This window comes from Myodes glareolus, chromosome 12 (genome assembly GCF_982192425.1).
Source record: "Myodes glareolus chromosome 12, mMyoGla1.1, whole genome shotgun sequence".
In the NCBI taxonomy this organism is placed as follows: domain Eukaryota; kingdom Metazoa; phylum Chordata; class Mammalia; order Rodentia; family Cricetidae; genus Myodes; species Myodes glareolus.
The window spans coordinates 72967139-72980575 of record NC_142037.1 but is presented as its reverse complement, the minus strand read 5'-3'; positions in this window follow the sequence as shown (position 1 = coordinate 72980575).

Below are 13437 nucleotides of genomic sequence, written 5' to 3'. Positions count from 1 at the left end.
TAGATTTTCCATATCCAGCCGGCCCTATCTCTACCTCTCTAGTTCTGGTATTAATTGTAACATGAGGGGGCCGGCTTGTTGGGGTTTTCATCCCTCCAAGTACCCCAACAGCTGGCAAGCAACAAAGAAAATCACACACAAGAATCCATAAGGTTATAAACTGATTGGTGCATTTAGGTCAGGCTTCTTGTTAATTTTTATAACTTATATTAACCCATTATTCTCATCTATGTTAGCCATAATGGCTCCATACCTTTCTCAGCTGGGCAAGTTACATGCTGCCTCTTTATTGGTCTGTGCAGGAATGGCAGAGGAACCTCCCTGTTTCCCAGAATTCTCCTGTTCTCATTGTGTCACCTCTACTTTCTGTCTGGTTTTTCCACCTATATTGCCTGTCTGGCCAATCAGCATTTTATTAAAATATGATTGACAGAATACAGACAATTCTCCCATATCAATTAATACTATGTGATCCCAAGTCCTGGGACCACCTTTGTGTGAGGTCTGTTTCTCTTTTAGTCAGATTAAATCTGGTGTTGCACTGGTTTGCCTTGAACTCACAGAGATCCCTCTGCCTCCATTTCCCTAGGGTTGGGATTAAAGGTTTGTGCCACCACTGCTTGGCTATCTAGTGTAGCCAACTCCACACTCTGATCTTCAGGTGAGCTTTATTTATTAAAGCACAAAGTATCGTCACAGTCAATGTCATAGAATTTTACACCATAAATGGACACGTTTTTACACATGAATTATATCTTGATAAACCACTCTTCCCCAGCCTGCTGGGCCTTTTGGCTAACTAGTGGCTTAACTCTGCACTCTGATCTTCAGGCAAGCTTTACTTGTGAGACCACACAGAAAATATCACTGCATACATGCGCCCAGGCTTTGGGGTTATTTGTTATGCAGAAAAATCCCAGATGTGTATCAACAGGGAATTCTGAAAAGCTTTCTATTAGCCTCCTGATGCTGAATACAAAATTTTGTGGAGCATTTTGTGATAGAATTCTTTTTCCTCTTAATGAACAAATTAAAACTGCATTATTTTCTCTGCCGGTGAAGTTAGTATATGTTTTATTCCTTAAAGTAATAGCAATCTCTCCCTCTATCCCTATTCTTGTCTCTCTGTAATATGCTATTCTTTAGTATGTTTATGAATCTATCTAATGAAGTAATCATTACTTTTCTATTACCATGTTCTTCTTCAGCACTGTTGTCAGTGATACAAAATGTGCTGTGTCTGGCTTATTGAAGCTTAAATCCCACAATTAATTAACAATTTTTCAGTAATCCTTTTTCATCACATGACTCTGAATAAACGAGTTACCTACTCAGCAACTGATTGCTCGAATAATTCAATAAAATATTCCATTTTTTCAGATTTTTCCACAAAAACAACAGAAAGTTTAAGCTTTGGTAGTCTCCGCAGTTTTTCTTCTGTGATCTGAAATTCAATATGTGTGTACTCCAGTATTTAAGGTGGTCTATCTCCTTGTCTCTGAGATATACTTATTGATTTATATCTAATATTTCATGTAAGTTTTTACCATATATATATAATTATAGTTCATTTAAAATGTTATTTTCTATTATTCCTATCGTTTTAATTGATTTAATAGCATATATGATGGGTTAAACTGTGTAATTTTAATTGTCACATATATATTTATGTATGTTTATCATGACAATATCATTGGTCTTATCTCACATCATAGCCCTTGCTTGTTTCTTCCTTCTTCCTAAATATTTTCCTGTCTAATACTGCTATATCTGCTTAATTATTTACTTTTCTCTCCTTATTTCCCTTGAGTTCACCTCTCTTCCTTTTCATATCCTACAGATTTACAAACATTTGTTTATTTATATGCCAATCTAAATATTTTTCATTTAAGAGTGAAAATAAATCATACTTACGATGATTTATTTTGCTTAATGTTATGACCCAGAGTTGAATCCATTTAGTCCCTGTAGGGTTGTAATTCCTATAGTCTTCCCAAGTAAATAACATCCCATTTTGTATATACACTAGTTTCCCTTTTTTTCATTTCTCAGATGGACATCTAGGCACATTTAATTTATTTAAGAATTGTGAACAGTTTAGACATAAATATGTCTGTAAAGTATATCTATATTATTATGCCTTTAGTTTTCTACTCAATAATGATATTATGGTGCAACATTTTAGATTACTAAAGAGTCTATATATTGATTACTATGCCATAATGTTCATATCAGTTTAAATTTCTACCACCAGCACATAAGTGTTTATATATACATAATGACATAGTTATCAATTTTTATGTCACCTTGAATTAAACTTGCATTTTCATTTTTAGAACAAATATGATAAAAATGTTGTTTCTCCATTTTTTATAAACTAAATTGTTGACTAGCTTTAAAATTAGGAAAACCTTGTAATAATATTATAGTAAGTAGTCCATAAAAACAAACTGTAACATATACTTAATGATAGGTTAACATGAATTTTATGAAAGTGGAAAGAAATGTGTTATACTTTAATATTAAATTAATATATTAGTACTTAGAATATGTACTGTTAAGCAACTTTTGTAAATAAGTTTTATTCAGCAAGCAATCCTTTTATATCATTGATATCCATTTTTCTATCTGTATATTTATCTTTAGTCACATACTTGATGATTTAGACTGTATAGATTATATTTTATGCATTTTTGAGTCATTTATTTGCTGAAAGTTATAAATTTCACTGAAAGTTAAGGCTCCTGATTTATTGGAAAGTGTAAATAAGGGAAAACAGGGAGCATGAAAACAGTCACTTAGCACAGAGAAGAATAAAGGATTTAACAAACTTTACTAACAAATTTCAATTGTTCAGTGTTGCTAGGAGACAGAGTTAGTCTACTTGCATTGAAGGCAGTTTTGGAGACTGGAAAGATTGGTCTATCAAAGAACAAAGTGAAATTTCATCTTCTGCATATACTCATTGATTCTTCTACATCAACCAAAATTCACCCCAAATAAAATTACCTGACTCATCAATAATTCCAGTAACAAAAGTAATACCCAGTTAATAGCAAAGCTAATAACAAAGACAGTGGAAATACAGTTTACTCTAAGATAGGTCTTATTAATCACTACTCTGAGGTGAAACACTTAATGACATTCATTTTGGATGTGAGATATGAAAACTTATTAAGGGCTTAAAGACAGATTACTTTATGAGTCATACACTGGGTATCCCAGAAGCCGTACAGATGATTTTCATAGTTCTATCTTGTTTTGAATATTGGGGAATAATCGGGGTAGCTAAAAATCCATTCACCAAATTCACTATATGTTTATAAATATTAGCATGATTTTTAGTAAGAGAAACAACATTATTTCCAATATACAGTTTAATATATTCCAAGTAATTTGAAGAGAACACATTTTTGGCATGGCCACTGCTTTCAGATATAGCACTTAATGAAACATATGTGCACACATGTGCCTGATACTCTGTTATCTTGGTTTGTCAACATAGAAATATTTTAAACTTAAACATCTTGTATTCTAAATGCAAAAATTCTGTACTGCTTAAAGATATATGTATCTACAGGTAAAAAATCAAGGATTTTTCTATATTAAATATTACTTTCTTTATTTAAGAAGTGGGAAAATAATTTATGTTTATATGCATATTCTGTGTGAGAGATAGCAGATTCTCTTTTCCTTCTATCTTGGTTAGTATGTGCTCTACAATAGAAATAGTATTTTTTATTTATTTTTATCCCACTGGAGTTTCCCCGCTCACACTTCATCCCAACAATTCCTCCTTCCTTCTGTCTCCCCAAGATCCAGTCCTTCCCCATTTCATTCCAGAAAAGTGCTGGCCTCCCAGGGATACCAACTGAACATGGGTTAAGAAGTTACAAAATGACTAGGTACATACCCTCATATAAAGGCTGGATGAAGTAACAGAGTAGGAGGGAAAGAAATATCAACCTTCCTACCCATGTCCACCTGCAAAATTAATTCTATTTTCACCTTCTCAGGTAGATACATGTAAACTCCCAATGAGTCCTCCTTATTAACAAGCCTAAGCAGGGTCTGTGGATTGGAGCATGGCTATCTGTTACTTTACAGCTAATATCCAGCTTATGAGTGAGTACATACCATGTTTTTCATTCTGTGTCCAGATTGCCTCATTCAGTATTCCATAAAATTTGAAAATCTAAAATAAATGGACAATTTTATCGATAGATACCACTTGCAAAAGTTAAATCAATATCAAATAAATAATTTTAATAGATCAATAACTCCAAGGAAATCAAAGCCTTCTAACAAAAACAAGCCCAGAGCTAGGCAGCTTTTGTACAGACTTCCTAAGACTTTCAAAGATCTAATGCCTATACCCCTAAAAATATTCCACAAAATAGAATCATAGGAATATCATCAAATTCTTTTCTGAGCCTACAATCATGCAGATACTTAAACCACACAAAGATTCTTCAAAGAAAGAATTAAATTTCCCTCGTGAACATTGATGTAAAATTTCTCAATAAAATATTCACAAACTGAACCTGAGAGCACGTTAAAAAGATCATTCACTATGATAAAGTAGGCATCATACCAGAAATACAGGGGTGGTTCAGTGTATGAAAATCTATCAATGTAATTTATCATATAAACAAACTGGAAGATAAAATACAGAATCATCTCATTAGGTGCAGATAAAATCCTTTAATACAGTTCAATACTCTTCATGATAAAAGTCTTAGAGAGAACAAGAATATAGGGACATATCTAAACATAATGAAGAGAAACAGCAATTTCACTAAAATCAGGAACAAGGCACGGCTGTTAACTTTCACCATTATCTACTCAACACAGTACTTGAAGTCCTAACTAGAACAATAAGACAACTGAAGGATATAAGAGGATACAAACTAGAAAGGAAGAAGTTAAATGAGTGCTATTTGCAGATGATGGGAATGCACACAGGAAAGCAGGAAGACAAAGTAATATTTTTTGTAGATGATATGACACTATACACAAGTGACTCCAAAAATTCTACCAAGGAAATCCTACATACATCTGATAAACACTTTAAGCAATGTGACCAGATACAGGATTAACTAAAAATATCCTTTATATGAATGACAAATGGGCTGAGAAAGAAATTAGAGGAACAACTCCCTTCAGAATAGCCAGAAATAACATAATATCTCCAAGTAACTCTAAGCAAGCAAATGAAAGATTTCTTTACCAATATCTTTGAGTCTTTAAAAAAGGAAATTGCAAAAGATATCAGAAGATGGATAGATCTCCCATGCTCATGGATCAGTAGGATTAACATAGTAATAGTGGCCATCCTAAGAAAAGTCAAATGCAGCTTCAGCGAAACCTCCATCAAAATTTCGACACAATATTTTGCAAACAGTGAAAGAACAGTACCTAACCTCGCATGGGGATATAAGGCAAGATAGTTTTAAAAATCCTGTAAAATAAAAGATTTTCCAGAAGAATTGCCATCCCTGATTTTAAACTGTATTACAGAGCTATAGTAATAAAAACCGAAAAGTTTTGGTATAAAAAGAGATAGTTTGATTGATGGAATAAAATTGAAGACTCATACATAAATCCACACATCCCTGGACATCTGATTTTAATAAAGAAACCAGAAATATTCTATGGAAACCAAAACATCTTTAAGAAATGGAGATGGTATATCTGAATATCCACATATAGAAGATTGAAAATAGATTGATATCTATCACCATCACCCTGCACACAAAACTCAAGTCCATATGTATCAAAGATCTCAACATAAAACTGGATACACTGAACCTAATAGAAAAACAAGTGGGGAATAACCTTGAATGCATTGGTACAGGGACAACTTCCTTAATACAACAGTAATAGCCCGGTTACTTAACAACTAATAAATTGATAATTAATAAATGAGACCTCATGAAATTGAAAAGCTTTTGCAAGGCAATGGACACTGTCTAAAGAATAAAATTCATGATATAGTCACATAGGGTTTCAGTCTCCAGTAGCAGATTGCTCAAAAGGAATTCATGGAGTCTGTCTGAGTACTATGATATTTGATGTCTGAGAGGGTAAGGAGAAAAAGAAAGACACTCACACATTCTTTTGATGGTGTCCTCAGTAAAAACTCTCATGTTCTAGCTGCATGGCACTTCCTTGTTTTATTCTATTACATCAACCTCTATTTAAACTAACATTATTATTATCAACCAGAGAGTGTAGCTTAGGAAGAAATCATCTTCATAATAATCCACAGGTACAAACTCCCAGTAGAAATGGATATTTACAAGAGATGACTACACTGCATTAAAGATAGTGAGGATCTTCCCATACCCATCCACACCATATCAGATACCAGAGGAAGATGGCAGCTGCAAACAATTGAAGGCGCAGCAGCAACAGAAGAGGTTTTTGGGTCTTTGGTCTCAGGGCCTTGCATATCTGAGATTTATCCATCAGGGGTTTGCTTCCTTGTTTGCTGATTTCCTAGATTTCCTAAAGTCAATTGCCATCTGTAGCTCTCTAACATGTCCACTGACAATTTTTCCTTATGTATTATTTCCAATGGCTGGTTGACAAAGTATTGGCACAGGGTGGGGCTATTGAGCATTCCCTCTGGGAGTATAGTCCACTGTTATCTCCTAGTAGGCTGAGAATTATTATAAGTAGGCACTGTGAAGGCAAACTTTTCTCTGTCTTTTTCTTGTAAGGTATAGTGAAGAAACAATCCTTTAAATCAATAACTATGAGAAGCCATGCCTTTGGTAACAGAGAGGGCAGAGGAATTCCAGATTGCAGGGGGCCCTAGATTGAATAACCTTGATGACAGCTCTAAGATCTGTTACCATTCTCCATTTTCCTGATTTCTTCTTAACAACAAATACAGGAGAATTCCAAGGGCTGGTAGATTCTTCTGTATGTCAAGCATCTAGCTGCTCTTCTATCAGCTGTTCTAAAGCCTGAAACTTTTCCTCAGCTAGAGGACACCGATTAGCCTTTATTAATTTTTTAGTTAACCGATCTAAAAGTAGGGCTGTTGGTACCTCTGACGGTTTACTAATTGCTTTGTGTTCCTTTACACCCCAAGTGGCTGGTGTCAGCTGTTTGTAATATCTTTTAATATTTTCCTCAGAAACATAAGTTTTTAGGGCTGTAGGAATGTTAATCTGGATATTCCATTGCTGTAATAGGTCATGACCCCACAAATTTACTGCAATGTTGATTATATATGGTCTTAGTCTTCCTATTTGCCCTTCTGGTCCTATGCCACGTTGGGTGCCAGATGATGGCATAAAATAATCCCACGCCAGTTCAGAATTATTGACTATAAAAAGGGTTATTTATTTAAGGAAAAAAAAACCTTACAAATCAAAATCCTAAACAAAAGTCCTCTGAGTGCAAACAAGAAAGAGAGATTAGAATTCTGCATTGAAACCATCTGGGCCAGGGCTTTTTTTCGTAGGGAGGCTTCTGATGACAGCTTCTATTTCCTCGCGACTTTCAGTTCTATTTAAACTGCTCACCTGGTCTTGACTTAATTTTGGTAAATTGTATTTATCTAAAAAAGTGTCCATTTCTTCCATATTTTCCAATTTTGTGGCATACAGTCTTTTGTAGTAAGATCTAATGATTCTCTGAATTTCCTCTGTGTCTGTGGTTATGTCCCCCTTTTCATTTCTGATCTTGTTCTCTGATCTGATCCTGTTCTGAGCTTGTGTGTTCTCTCGCTGCCGTTTGATTAGTTTGGCTAGGGGTTTGTCAATCTTGTTGATTTTCTCCAGGAACCAGCTTTTTGTTTCATTGATTCTTTGGATTGTTTTCTGTGTTTCTATTTTGTTGATTTCAGCTCTCAGTTTGATTATTTCCAGTCTTCTACTCCTCCTGGGTGAGTCTGCTTCTTTTTTTCTAGAGCTTTCAGGTGTGTTGGTAAGTCTCTAATGTGTGCTTTCTCCATTTTCTTTAATTGGGCACTTAGTGCTATGAACTTTCATCTTAGCACTACTTTTATAGTGTCCCATAGGCTTGGGTATGATGTGTCTTTGTTTACATTGAATTCAAGGAAGATTTTAATTTTTTTCTTTATTTTTTCCTTGACCCTGGGTGGTTCAGTAGTTGACTGTTCAGTTTCCATGAGTTTGAAGGCTTTCTGGGGTTAAAATTGTTGAATTTTAGCTTTATTCCATGGTGATCTGATAGTACTCAGGTGGTTACTACAATTTCTTTGTATCTATGGATGTTTGCTTTGTTACCAATTATGTGTTCAATTTTTGAGAAGGTTCCATGTGATGCTGAGAAGAAGGTATATTCTTTTCTGTTTGGGTGGAATGTTCTATAGATGTCTGTTAGGTCCATTTGGTTCATTACATCTGATAGTTCTCTTATTTCTCTGTTAAGTTTCTGTCTGTTTGACCTATCCATTGGTGAGAGTGGAGTGTTGAAATCTCCTAGTATTAAAGTGTGTGCTTTGAGTTCTAGTAATGTTTCTTTTACATATGTGAGCGCTTTTTATTAGGGACATAGATACTCAGGATAGAGATTTCCTCCTGATGAATTGTTTCTCTTATGAGTATAAAGTGTCCATCTCCATCTCTTCTGATTGATTTTAGTTTGAAATCAATTTTGCTTGATATTAGTAAAGCCACTCCTGCTTGTTTCTTTGGTCTATTTGATTGGAAAACCTTTTCCTAACCCTTTACTCTGAGGTAGCGTCTGTCTTTGAGTTTGAAGTGTGTTTCTTGTAGGCAGTAGAATGTTAGATCCTGACTTCATATCCATTCTCTTAACCTGTGCCTTTTAGGTGAATTGAGTACATTGATATTAAGTGATATTAATAACCAGTGGTTGTCAACTCTGGTTATTTTTCTGGTGGTAGAGTTTGTGTGTTTCCTTTTTTTTGAGCTGTGCTGGTGGAGGATTATCAGATGCTTGTGTTATTATGGGTGTTGTTGGCTTTCTTGGTTTGTGATTTTCCTTCTAGTATTTTCTGTAAGGCTGGTTTCTGAGCTCATGATAGCATGAAAAATAGAGAAAGACAGATGGAAGGCAAGATCTCTACTTCTTTAACAGCTTCTACTCAGTGAAAAAATTTCCACTGAATCGCATTACCTAGAATTTCCATATACAGCCATTTCGTTGGATTTCAATTTACCTGGAATATATTCTAAATTAGCGTATCTTTCAATCAAACCTAGGAATTTTCAGTGCATTATTAATTGTCTTTTTAGTTTTTTTATTTCCTTGTATTGATTATCATTTATTTAAATTTTTCAGAGGAAAGAATAAAAAGAACTTAAATTTGTAGGCAGGTAGGAAGTGTCTGGAAGGAAGAATATAATGAAAATATAGGTATGAAAATAAATTTAAATAAATATTCACAAAAAATAATCTTGTGAGTTTGCATTTTTAAGAAGTTTCAACAGAAAAAGTAATTCCTATATAGTGGTTATGTTATCATCATTTCTTTAATTGTTTTAAAACTATTTTCACTTATTTTTATATCTAGTTGATTCCCATCATTTCCTTGACATTTTGGATATACTTTAGATCACTTTTCACTTTTATTTTATTATCCATAGTACTTTACATGTGAGTACAATATGCCCAGTATAACACATTAGTAGTTACATCTGGAGTCACATAACAATAATGTCTATTGTTTGGGTCTCTCTACCAGCACTCTACCATATTGACATCACTAATGAAAGTTACTAGTTATACATTAACTAGTTATATACTTATTGAATTTTGTTCTTTTGATGTTCAGATCATATACATTGGATACGACTCAATAGTCATGTTTTCCTCAAACAGAGGATTTGATTCCCAGTACCACAAATCAATGCTATAGAAATTAATGTATACACCAGTTTTAGCATTCTTATATTCTTTAATTATCCATATACTTGTTTCAATACATTTTGAAGTTTTGTAGCAACACAAGAATTGTAGCCTTGCCCATTTTAAATGCATCAATTGACTTGCTCTATGATTAATTCATGAAAGGCAGATTTGGTTCTGAGGAACACAGAATGTATATCAATGCTTTATATTTATTTTTATATTTATCATCTATCTATCTATCTATCTATCTATCTATCTATCTATCTATCTATCTATCTACCATCTAGCTAGCTAGCTAGCTAGCTAGCTGCCTCGCTAGGTAGCTATGTATGTATCATCTGTCTATCCATTTAAGTCAGAGTCTCAATATAAATCCCTGAATGTCTTAAAAATCTCTATGTCACCAAAGCTGACCACATACTTGGAACATTCATTTTTTCAGTACCCATTGTTCTGAATAAAGGTATTATTCACCAAGAGTGCTTCTTCATTTTGACATTGATTTAACATTTTGCCAAGCATGCATTTCTTGATTATCAGATTTGATTTTCTTCCAACCCTACTACTTTTTGATCTGAAAGGTTTCTGCCAAGGAGCCCCCTTATTTACCTAGAGAAGTGTTTTTCTACAAAGCAAATCATTGTTTCTGATGCTTTTCGTAGAAGAGAGAACCCATGTGAATATAACTGAATCTCCATCTAGGAATTTATTCTTCAACTTTGTGAGAAGCCTTGAACCAAAATCTAGGTGAGGATCTAATTTACTGAAAACAGGCACTGGAAGATGTGATTTTTGCTGTAAATTATCCTATTTTATAGTAATTCACAGTGTAGTAATGCAAACTTTTTATTTTTATATCATTGTAATTAAATGCTGATCTGTTGAAATTCTACAAAACATTTAAACAAATTTATTTTAATTCTTAATATTTCAGACTCAGATTTATTACTTATTATATACACTTTCTGCCATTCTTCAACATTGTATGCAGTGAATGGTGTTTAAACATATAGATATACATTGCAATGTTCAGGTAGCTTTCTCATAACTGTGCAATCCTTACCTAAAATAGTTTTTTTTGCTATATATTGAAGTCCAAGCAACAACATATGTGAATGATCTTCCATGTTGTGTACCAATGTTCAATTTATTTAAAACTTAGGAAACAAAACCAAAAACAGCCATATGGAATTCTCTTACCAAAGTCAATTCAAAACAAACAGGTTTCATGTGCACAAATAATACAAAACCTATGTGTAGGGCATTCAAGTTAGTTACCAAAGTTAAACCTCATGAATCTTGTACAACTTTGGTTTATATATATTACACTTGAAAATAAAATGAACATTAGTTAACTGAATTTTACATTAGTGAAAAATGTCCAAATATGACAAAAATGAAATATCCAGGAGTCATACCAAGTTTGGTTAAATGTATCAAATATGAAGAACACTTTTATAGTAACAATGCCAAACAAACTCTTCTGCCTTTCCAAGTAAATGACTCATGAAGAGCTCAATATGAACTCTTTTGACATGGAGGAAATCTAATTTCCTATTACAAATGGCCTAAATGGTTATCCTTTGCTTTATCGATTGAATCACTCCTGCAGGCTGATGATTGATCAATATGCATGCTTATCTTGCCTCTGCCTATCAGCTTCAGTCAATGGATTAATGATTTTCTGGAAATAATAGGTTTTATGTGCTTGAAACCATGTTTTGTAACTAATAACTAGTTTTGATGCTTTAAATTGATAGAAATTAAAGACCCAATTCAATGAACATTATTTACTTTCCTACCCATGTTAATTCAGTTACAGCTTTTAAAGCCAGTAGAAAATGCAGGAAGCAAATATGTTACAGAATAATTACCTTACCTTTGAATGATATGGAAAGAAGAATGTGATGCAATACTAAAATATGACAATAAACATGATGAAATTTATGTAAATAAGAATTGTGAACAAAGCTGGACCTTCTGAATGTGAATGAGAGTTATTTGACTAGGGTAGTCTGAAGGGCCACTGGCAGTGGTACCAGGATTTACCTCTACTGCTTTTTCTAGCTTTTTGGGAGCCCTTTCTCTTTGGATGGAGACCTGTTCAGCCTAGATATAGAAGGGAGGGCTTGGGGTCTTCCCCAAATCAATGTGACTTACTTTCTCTGAGGAGTAGATGGCGGGTATAGGGTATATGTGGAAGGAATGGGAGGAGGGGATGGTATGGGAACTGGGAATTGGTACAGAATATGAAAACTGATAGTTTGTTTTCTTTATTAACAAATAAAATAAAAATAATTGTTAATAATTCTAAACTAATAATGCTTTGAATGGATTAAATGCTTTGTCACAATTTCTTATTGTTATTCTTACTGATCATTGTCTCTATCTGTATCTCATTAAATATTGTAATTTTTAAGAATTGTTTCAGTTTACAATGGAAAATCTCTAAGGGTTAGGGACATAACCTAGTGGTGTATATATTTAGCATGCACTAGTTCCTAAGTGCAATACCTAGTACTGGAAATATAAAAGAATAAAGGCTACAAAACATTCTTCTCATAACAATGTGTTTAATGTAGCACTTAAGCTTCTCATACAGCCTATTAACAAAAAAGTTCATGTTTCTACTTTTAATTAACTATTCTTCAAGTTGACATTCACTTTTTTCCCTAGAAGATAACCACTCCTCTTACTTTTGTTTAATATTTCATTCTGAAGACTTGGCAAATAATGTGTTCTTTGTATATTTGAGGATTCTTTTTAAATTGTATATTATCTCCTCGTTAAGATTTGGCTACCTACTAAGATTAACAAGGAACAATTATGTATCTTAGGTGTTCTTTGCCTAGATCTACTTCTGAAGTTCCTTAAGAACTAAATAAAATATGTAAACTCACAAGCAAAATACTATGGAATTGGGTGTACTGTGTTTCTCATTTTAACGTGCCTAGATGTGGATATGAATCATACAAGATAAGAAATTCTGGTAAAACAAAAGATGTGTTCCACTAAAGTATTTGTGGCAAATTGTGGGAATCCTGGAGTCACTCTGGGGAAGAAATGAGCCACTGTGGATATCAGCGGACATCAAAGATATAAAGGCAAAAAAGGAATAGCTTCTGAGATTCTCTCTATGGCCACTGTTAGCCATTCTACAGACATTAATGGAGCATTAGCTGCAGCCTCCATGACAGTAAAGCTGCATGTTCTGTAGTAAATAGAACCCAAGAGGAGAAAACATAGAACCGATGAGAATCCACACTAGGAATATAGTGGATGCAGAATGTGAGAGCTGACTGTGGTACTTGTGAGTACGTAAGAGATGCTTCCAGGTGACAGTGTAAAGAAATCTTAAGAATCCATCTATGTCCCAAATCACACAGTTTGATAAATATGAGGAAAAATCTCTCTAGCTGTGCTAGTCAGTGAGCAATTTTTATCTCGGAAACTGATAAACACAGGTGACAAAGATATTCGTATAAAAGTTATGTTCAGCGAACCTGAATTGCAGAATGTTTAATCTTTATTGATTTCTGAGTGCATTTTAATGAACATTAGAAGGAAAAAACATGAAGGACC